Here is a 9,874-nt window from a genome sequence, read left to right as displayed (position 1 = left end):
CAAGTGAAAGACCTTTTTGATAAGAACTTTAAATCTCTAAAGAAAGAAATTGAAGAAGATATCAGAAAATGGAAGGATCTCCCATGCTCATGGATAGGTAGGATTAACATAGTAAAAATGGCAATCTTACCAAAAGCAATCTACAGATTCAATGCAATCCCCATCAAAATCCCAACACAATTCTTCACAAACTTGGAAAGAAAAATACTCAACTTTATATGGAAAAACAAAAGACCCAGGATAGCTAAAAGAATCCTATACGATAAAGCAACCCTTGGAGGCATCACCATCCCGGACCTCAAACTCTACTATAGAGCTATAGTAATAAAAACAGCTTGGTACTGGTATAAAAACCGACATACGGACCAATGGAATCGAATTGAAGACCCTGACATTAATCCATGCACATATGAATACCTGGTTTTGGACAAAGGAGCCAAAACTATACAATGGAAAAAAGAAAGTATCTTCAACAAATGGTGCTGGCATAACTGGATCTCAATATGTAAAAGATTACAAATAGATCCATTCTGAGAAGCTTTTGCAGGGCAAAAGACACAGTCAATAAGACAAAAAGACAGCCAACAGATTGGGAAAAGATCTTCACCAACCCCACATCTGACAGAGGTTGATCTCCACAATATATAAAGAACTCAAGAAACTAGACATCAAAGCACTGAACAGTCCAATTAAAAAATGGGCTTAAGAGCTAAACAGAGAATTCACAAAACAAGAACTACAAATGGCTGAAAGACATTTAAAGAAATGCTCAACATCCTTAATCATCAGAGAAATGCAAGTCAAAACGACTCTGAGATACCACCTTACACCTGTTAGAATGGCTACGATCAAAAACACCAATGACAACCAATGTTGGAGAGGATGTGGAGCAAAGGGAACACTCCTCCACTGTCGGTGGGAATGTAAACTTGTACAACCACTGTGGAAATCAGTATGGCGGTTTCTCAGAAAATTAGGAATCGAACTACCTCAAGACCCAGCCATCCCACTCTTGGGCATATACCCAAGGAATGCTGATTCATACCATAAAGATACATGCTCAGCTATGTTCATAGCAGCACTATTTGTAATAGCCAGGACCTGGAAACAACCTAGATGCCCATCAACGGAAGAATGGATGAAAAAAATGTGGTACATATACACAATGGAGTACTACTCAGCAGAGAAAAACAATGAAAGCATGAAATTTGCAGGCAAATGGATGGAACTAGAAAAAATCATCCTGAGTGAAGTAACCCAAACCCAGAAAGACAGTTATGGTATGTACTCACTCATTGGTGGATTCTAGATATAAAATAAAGAACAATCAGACCACAACCCATAGAACCATAGAGGCTATATATATAGCATGGAGGTCCCTAGGACGACTGTGGCATATAATAAATTTCAGTTTTACTCAATTATTAAAAAAAATAGCCAAATGAATGGAAACACATGAACTATGAACCAAAGGCTGAGGGGCCCCCAGCTGGATCAGGCCCTCTGAATAGGTGAGACAGTTGATTGGCTTGATCAGTTTGGGAGGCATCTAGGCAGTGGGACCAAGTCCTGTGCTCATGGCATGAGTTGGCTGTTTGAAACCTGGAACTTATGCAGGGACACTTGGCTCAGTCTGGGAGGAAGGGACTGGTCCTCCCTGGACTGAGTCTACCAAGTTGATCACAGTCCTCGGGGGAGGACTTGTCCTGGAAGAGGTGGGAATGGAGGGTGGGCTGGGGGTAAGGGGAGGGGGTGGGAGGGGGGAGAATAGGGGAACCCATGGCTGATATGTCGAACTGAATGGTATTGTAAAATAAAAAATATATATCACAAAAAAAGAAAAAAAAGTAAACAACAACCAAAAACTGTAAAAAAAAAAAAGGTATGGATTTAGTAATGTTGGGGTTAGCAGAGTGGATCAGGAACCATTTGAGAGGAATGAGGGGTAATATGATCAAAATGCACTGTATGCATGGATGAAATTATCAAAGAATTTTAAAACTCTATTATTTAAAAGTTTACAGTTCAATAGCATTAAAAATCTAATACAAACTTTTATGTTTTTTATTTTATAATTTAATTTAATTTTACATATCAGCTACAGATTCCACTGTCCTCCCTCCCGCCCCCCCCCAGCCCCCGTTCCTCCAATTCACCCCCCCATTCCCATCTCCTCCAAGGTAAGGACTCCCCTGGGGATTTAGCTCAGCCTGGTAGATTCAGTCAAGAAAGGTCCATTCCGGTCTCTCTGTGTTCTCCGGCGAACTCTTGCAAAGAACCTTAGCGGGCGAGCTCGGGCGGGGACCATGCTGACTCGGGTGAGGCCCTCGGCGGTCCAGCGCTTGGGACTGAAGCCGCGGAGAGACAGGGCGGACTGGGACGGGAGCCACTCTGCCCAGAGCCCGGGAGCCGTGCCGAAGGCCGCCCTTGGCGTGGTTCTGCCCCTCCGCATGCACTGCAGGCCGATCCCCGGGGTCGGCGCTGAGATGCCGGGGCCAGTAATTCTGCCAACTCTCCCGGCCCTCGGTGCACTTGGGTGAATACGTGAAACAATTGCAGGGGGTCCCAGGAAGTTAGGACGACGATTATTTCCGTAAATAAACTTTAGTGTGGAATAATTTTACATTTACATATACATTTACATAATATACACCCAGCCGTAGTGATATATCTTTGCTGTGTTACTTTAAAAAAAAAAAAAAAAAACTTATGCATTCTAAAATTTTCTTAACATAAATACATCTTTAACCTGGGCCTTACATTTGGGTAATTACTACTTTGAGAAACGCCATTTACATAAATAGGTAGAATATCAATGATAGAAATCTGTCACAAGTAAGGTGTTGCTCTCAAGGCAAGAACTGCTATTTTAAACAGTTCTTTAAAAGCAGGAAGCCTCACTCCTAGCCGAGGCGTTATTGGCAGTAGCTGGCAGTTGCTGCAGGAAACTTAGTTTTCTGCGTGTGATCCCACACACATGTACATAATGATATCCTCCAAAAGGACAGGAAGTTGGGAGGGAAGCTTACAAGGGGAGTCTGGGAGGAGTTGGAGAAGTGTGGGGGGCGTGGTTACTATCCAAATACATTGTATACGTGTATGAAATGCTCAACGAATAAATGCAGATGTAAAGAAAAAAATTAAGGTCATGTTAATGTCAGATCTCAATAAATGTGTGATATCACAAAAAAAAAAAAAAAAGAAAGGTCCATTCCCCTCCTCCCTTCACCCAGGCTGAGCAAAGTGTCCCAGCACAGGCCCCAGGCTACAAAAAGCCAGCTCATGCATTAAGGACAGGTCCAGGTCCCACCGCCTGGATGCCTCCCAAACAGTTCAAGCTAATTGACTGTCTCACTTGTCCAGAGGGCCTGATCCAGTTGGGGTCTCCTCAGCTATTGGTTCATAGTTCATGTGTTTCCCCTTGTTTAACTATTTGTCCCTGTGCTTTTTCCAACCATGGTCTCAACATCTCTCGCTCATACAATCCCTCCTCTTTCTCGCTGATTGGACTCCCAGAGCTCCACCTGGGGTTTGGCAGTGGATCTCTGCATCTGCTTCCATTAGTCATTAGATGAGAGTTCTACCATGACAGTTAGGGTGTTTGGCCATCTGATCACCAGAGTAGGTCAGTTCGGGCTTTCTCTCGACCATTGCCAGTAGTCTATTGTGGAGGTATCTTTATGGATTTCCGGGGACCATTCTAGCACTTTGCTTCTTCCTATTCCCATGGGGTCTTTATTTGTCATGGTCTCTTTCTTTGTTCTGCCTCTCTCTTCTTGATTCAGCTGGTATCTCCCACTCCCCTACACTCTCTTTCCCCCGACCCTTGCCCTTCATTACCACCCCATGTCCACTTTGCTCATGTATATCATCCATTTCTCTGTCATTGGGTGATCCCTGTATCTTTTTTTAGGGTCCTCCTTACTAGGTAGCCTCCCTGGAGTTGTGAGTAGCAGTCTGTTCATCCTATGTTTTACATCTAGTATCCACCTATAAGTTAGTACATACCATGTTTGTCTTTCTAAGTCTGGATTACCTCACTCAGGATGGTTTTTTTCTAGATCCATTCATTTGCCTGCAAACCTCATGATGTCATTGTTTTTCTCTGCTGAGTAGTACTCCATTGTGTATATGTACCACATTTTATTTATCCATCTTCAGTTAAAGATCATCTAGGTTGTTTCCAGGTTCTGACTACCACAAAGTGCTCTTGTGGTATGATTGAGCATTTCTTGGGTATATGCCCAAGAGTGGTATAGCTGGATATTCGGGGAGATTGATTCCCAATTTTCTAAGAAAGCTCCATATTGATTTCCAAAGTGGCTGTACAAGCTTGCATTCCCACCAGCAGTGGAGGAGAGTTCCCCTTGCTCCACATCTTCTCCAGCATAAGCTGTCTTCAGCGTTTTTTATCTTAGCCATTCTGACAGGTGTAAGGTGGTATCTAAGAGTCGTTTTGATTTGCATTTCCCTGATGATTAGGGATGTTGAGCAATTCCTTAAATGTCTTTCAGCCATTTGAGCTTCCTCTGTTGATCTCTGTAAGAATGGGCTCTCTAGCCCATTTCTGAATTGAACTGTTGGGCATTTTGATGTCTAATTTCTTGAGTTCTTGATATATTCTAGATATCAGCCCTCTGTCAGATGTGGGGTTGGTGAAGAGCCTTTCCCATTCTGTAGGCTGTTGCTTGTCTTGATGACCATGTCCTTTGCTCTACAAAAGCTTTTAAGTTTCAAGAGGTCCCATTGATTAATTGTTTCTCTCAGTGTATGTGCTACTGGTGTTATATTTAGGTAGTGATCTCCTATGCCAATGCATTCAAGACTACTTCCTACTTTCTCTTCTATCAGGAAGTGGTTGGGGTCTCAGGTGGATGGGTGTGGGGGCAGGGTGTGTAGATTGCAGGGTCCAGTGGGGAGTCTTAGAGAAGGGGAACCTTCCCAGGGGAGCCCTGCCTGCTGGCCATCAACTGGGGCCCAGTTGGGCGGGTCTTCCCCAGGAATGGCTGGGCCCAGGGATGGGACCTAGGGGCAGGCCTCCTTGGGTATGATCCCAGACACTCACCTCTGGTCCAGATGGGAGTTCTGGGCAGGATCACTTTTATCTTCTTAAAGAAAAGTACGAGACAGTCACTGTCACCACAATTCAGATTTTTGACTTGGGACTAGAAGATTTTTTCTGCAGACACAGATGGTCAGCATGGCTCAGTTCATTCACTTATGCTTTTAACTATCTTCTTTTTACCTTCCTTAGGAAGAATTTCATAATGCCTGTGATTATTATTGAGCATTTCCACAAATGTTTACATCATGTTCAAGAAAAGGTAATCTTAAGTGGCATTTCATTTTCTTTCTTTAGTGAATAAATATTTGATTATGAAGTACCCTGGAACCTAACTGAAACATGAACAAACAGGAAGTCGTTTGACTCCGTTACTTAAGTTTTTTTTTTTTTCAGACGAGATTTCTTCCAGCTAGACAGATAACAGTCCTTCCATCAAGAATCTTACCCCTAGGGTTAGCTTTAATTAAGAGCATCCATAATTTGAAATAAATAAATGTCTACACAGTCATTCACAGTTCCTTTTAATATACATTGTTCTCTAAATTTCAGAACCATCAAAACCCCTCTAAGGCAAATCCTCAAGTTGATCATGAAAAGTACCAGGGAAGGGACACTGAGATGGCTACTTAGGTGAAAAGAGAGAGTTTCCTCCTCCCAATTTATTTCTTTGTCTTCACATGAGCAGAATGACAGAATAGTATGGCATGTATTGTTTGTCATCTGTCTGTCTGTCTGTCTATCTGTCATCTATCTATCATCTTCGCCTTCTCTCTAAATAAATATATTGTTTTTAAAGTACCCATCAGTAGATTTCCATATATTCATCGTATGAATGTTTATTTTTATAATGACTGAATAAACAAAAACTGTTTAAAATCATGGGAAAATCACCTTTGCTAGGAGATAATAGTTTTTAACCATAGCCAAAAGAGAATCTCCCCCTTAATTTTGTAGCTATGAAACTCTCAATCCTTCCCTCATAAAAGTGTGAATTTCTACTTTGTTTTAAAGGACCTATCATTTAATTTTCTCAAGTCCATCTGTTAGTTTGGTAGAACCATTGGCTTTGTGCCAGTGGTTTGAATCAGCTGTGCCTGTGTGAAGAAGATAGCACTGTGCTGTGAGGCTAGTGTTTGTATTCATGTCATAAAGATGTTGACAATTTAACTTAAATGGAAAATCACTCCAGGCTCAAATTTGTTGTAAATAGAGAGGGAGGAGGGAACTAATGTGAGAAAAGTGGCAAATTTTCATATCCCTTCCTCCTACTTTGTTTGTCTTCTGTTTCTGGAGAAATAAAAGTGGTGTTGTCTTATTGGGTAGGACAGTTTCCCAATGCTTACACCAATCCTATCAACCTCGGTAGGCACACCTGCAAACCCAGAGCTATGGAAGCAAGGGAAGAAGTATCTTGAGTTGATGGAACCCTTACCTGTCCCTCATTACTCCATTTTCTCAGCACAAGAGATGATTATATACACACGCTCATTGGTCAATGCCAAGATATGTTAAGCATGTGTTAGTCAATGGCATCGGCTAACAGAGATGTTTTCATCACAGTGATTTAACTACTTAGTAAAGAAGTAGCATTCCCTCTTCATTATGCAATTTGTCTTTCATATATCCTCACAGGTCTAAATTTGAAGTTTCCTATCTGAGGTCATCTACCTGATGAGTACTGCAATGATGAGTCCCTTTATTGGAAGGTAATGTACAGGATTCTAAAAAGTGGAGTAAATCACGGTTCTATGAAGGTTCAGATGGCCAAGGACCCGTTTTCTATAACAGAACAAAACCATAGGTAGACAAGGTGAAACTCTTCAAATGTTGTTCTTTGGCAACTTCTGCTGTTTTACCTGATGGGGAGCATTGGTAGGGACAGTGACTAGGCAAGGACAATGACAAGTGGTTTCTTCTAGTGTTATATTTCTCCTGAAGCCCAATGGATCAGGAACTTCATGGGATTTATCACACACATGTGCCCATTCCCAGCATTACTGATTTCATCCTGGACTGTGAGACTCTTGTTCTAGGAGACATGATCATGCATTTGAACTCTTATGATACCCAGAGCTTTTAGGTCCCCTTCTCTGGCTGCTCATAGACTTCTTTTTCTTTAGTCTTACCTCTGTTTTTTGTTCATTTCTTTCCATTTCTGATGGCTGCCACCTTCTTCTGCCTTTGCTGTTCTTGAAGGATTCAAGGGTTTCTGCAGCTGAGATCCTCTCTCAACCCTATTACTGCCATTGGGAGTAATACCCAGAGTGCTATCCTCAGTCATTTTATTTCTGGTATCTGCTTGGGACATTCAGTACACCAGGAACAAAGTAGGCCTCTTGGAAGTATTTCATATGTGGGGAACTGAGTGCTTGTTTTCCAAGCACTGCACAGGAAGTCTCATTCCTTCATTAAAATCCCCCTTTTCGTCATATTGAGAAATAAAATACTGAAAGACCCCCGCTTTCACATCCATTATGAGGACATGGGGCTTTGGGCCAATGAAATGCTCCCCCCCCCAATAACTTAGACTAAGAAACGCCATTCTGAAGGAATCAGAAAAACAGGAGTTAACAGCTGTAGCCAGCCACCCGTGGTCGGCGGCCTTGGGAGAAAAACAGTTGAGTCGAATCAGGATATTTTATGGCTGGCCCCCTGGCCTTGAGGAATAAGCAGCTGGCCTGGGCAAGGCCAAATCAGCCACACACATACGACCCCAAGTTCACCCTGGCCTTCTTTGAAACAACCAATAGGGACCCTGTAACTATGCTTCTTGCTTCTGTAACCGCGCCTCTGCCCCTGGGATCCCATAAAAAGTCCCCCTTGCCCTAGGAAAGCGCGCAAGTCCTCCAAGAGACTTCGCCCCAGGTACCTGGTCTAAATAAACCCTCTTGCTTTTGCATCTGATCTGTGGTTTCGGTGTGTTCCTTGGGTTTGGGGTCTCTCCCGGAGGAAGATCTCAGCTGGGGGTCTTTCATTTGGTGGCCCGTACGAGGAATGAGACCCCTCCCTGGGACCACCGACCCACCATCAGGAGGTAAGCCGGCCGGCCTTGGTTTATGTCATCCCTGTCCTGTCTGAGTGTTGTCTGTTTGTCTGAATGTTAAATGTTGTTTGTTTGTCTGCGCGCCTGATAATCTGTCTGTGTCAGTGGATCTGAAAGGGGGGGCCGACGGGCCTGGACTTCGCCACTGGGAACCTGGAAGACGTTCCACGGTTCTTCTGAAGTGCCCTCTGGGGCACGGTCTGAAGACCCCTCTGGGGCACGGTCTGAAGTGCCCTCTGGGGCACGGTCTGAAGACCCCTCTGGGGCACGGTTTTTCTGGTTTTGCTTTCGGTTTGGAACCAAAGCCGCGCAGCGCGTGTTAGTCTTATTTGTATTGGTCTGTCGTTTTTTTGTTTTCTGTTTAACCGTTCTCCTCCTAGAAACAGTCATAGGAAGCCGGATCGGCGGATCTCTCCCGCTCCCTGTTCCTCCCGACCCCTCCACCAGCGTGTCGTTTCCTCTCCCCGCGTTCTGCCGCTCTGGCGGTGGCGGCGGCGGCGGGCGCCGGTGCGCCCCGCGCTTCCTCCCATCCGCCCGGCCGCGGCGCGGTCGCGGGGGTCCAGGGCGGCGCTGGGGGGGCCTCCCCTCCCCGCTCCCCGCTCTCCCCGGCCGTCTGCGTCTCCCGCGCGGGCGGAGGAGTCCGCCCCGCCGGGCCGCGGTTTTCCGAGTGGCACCTCGCCTCGGCCTGCGCCTGGCAGCCGACTTAGAACTGGTGCGGACCAGGGAAATCTGATCGCGAAGGCCCGTGGCGGCGCAGGCGGGCGTGGGATGTGGGAAAGCGCAGGCGGGCGCGCAGGCGGCCGCAGGTTATGGCGCCGGCGCGCAGGCGGGGCCAGGGATGGGGTCGGCGGGGGACTGCCCCCCCAGCGCACTTCCACCTTGGTAGCGCGCCGCGCGACCGGGACGGCTGAGAGGGCCCTGTGTGGAGAAGGTGGCTCGGGGGCGGCGTCACCCGTGGACGCCGAGTCACCCCGCCCCGAGTGTTACAGCCCCCCCGACAGCGCCGGAGGGACCGGCGGCTCCTGCAGAGGCCCCCGAACAGCGGAGGATGATGCTCCTGCTCCCTCCCCAATTGCCGGTCGCCTACGAAGAAGGCGGGACAAACCAGCCAAAGACAGCGAGCCTTCCTGGAGGCTCGAAAGCAGGTTCCAGGAGACAATAAAAGACCCACCCAATTGCCTAATGCAGCCTTTCCCCTCACCCGCCCAAACTGGGACTCCGCGACCCCAAAAGGTAGGGAACACCTATGTCTCTATCGCCAGTTGCTCTTAGCGGGTCTCCGAGGGGCTCTAGACCCCCTACCGATTCGGCTCAGGTTACCAGAAAGAGACGCCGGCAGCGTTTTTAAAAAGACTTAGAGAGACACGGAGGGAGAGGAAAAAAAAAAAAGGTCCTGGCCACTGTAATGTCTCAGGGACAGGTCAGAGAGGGAGTTAGGACGTTAGGACGGGAGATCAAAAAAAAGGACACTGCTTGACAAAGACAAAGTGCTTACTGTAAACAGAGAGGACATTGGGCTCGTGACTGATCAAAGAAGCCTCAAGGGTCTCGGAGACCTAAGCCAAGGGCCACGGACCTCCTCAATCTGGAGGATTGGGGAGGTCACGGCCAGGAGCCCCCCCCCCAGCCTAAGATAACTCTCAAGATTGGGGGGCAGCCAGTAACCTTCCTAGTGGACACCGGGGCTCAACATTCAGTCCTGACCCATACCGGAGGCTCTCTCAGTGACTGCACAGCTTTGGTCCAGGGGGCCACAGGTAACAGGA

Source organism: Peromyscus maniculatus, chromosome 18 (assembly GCF_049852395.1).
Source record: "Peromyscus maniculatus bairdii isolate BWxNUB_F1_BW_parent chromosome 18, HU_Pman_BW_mat_3.1, whole genome shotgun sequence".
Lineage (NCBI taxonomy): Eukaryota > Metazoa > Chordata > Mammalia > Rodentia > Cricetidae > Peromyscus > Peromyscus maniculatus.
This window is presented reverse-complemented; position numbering follows the sequence as displayed.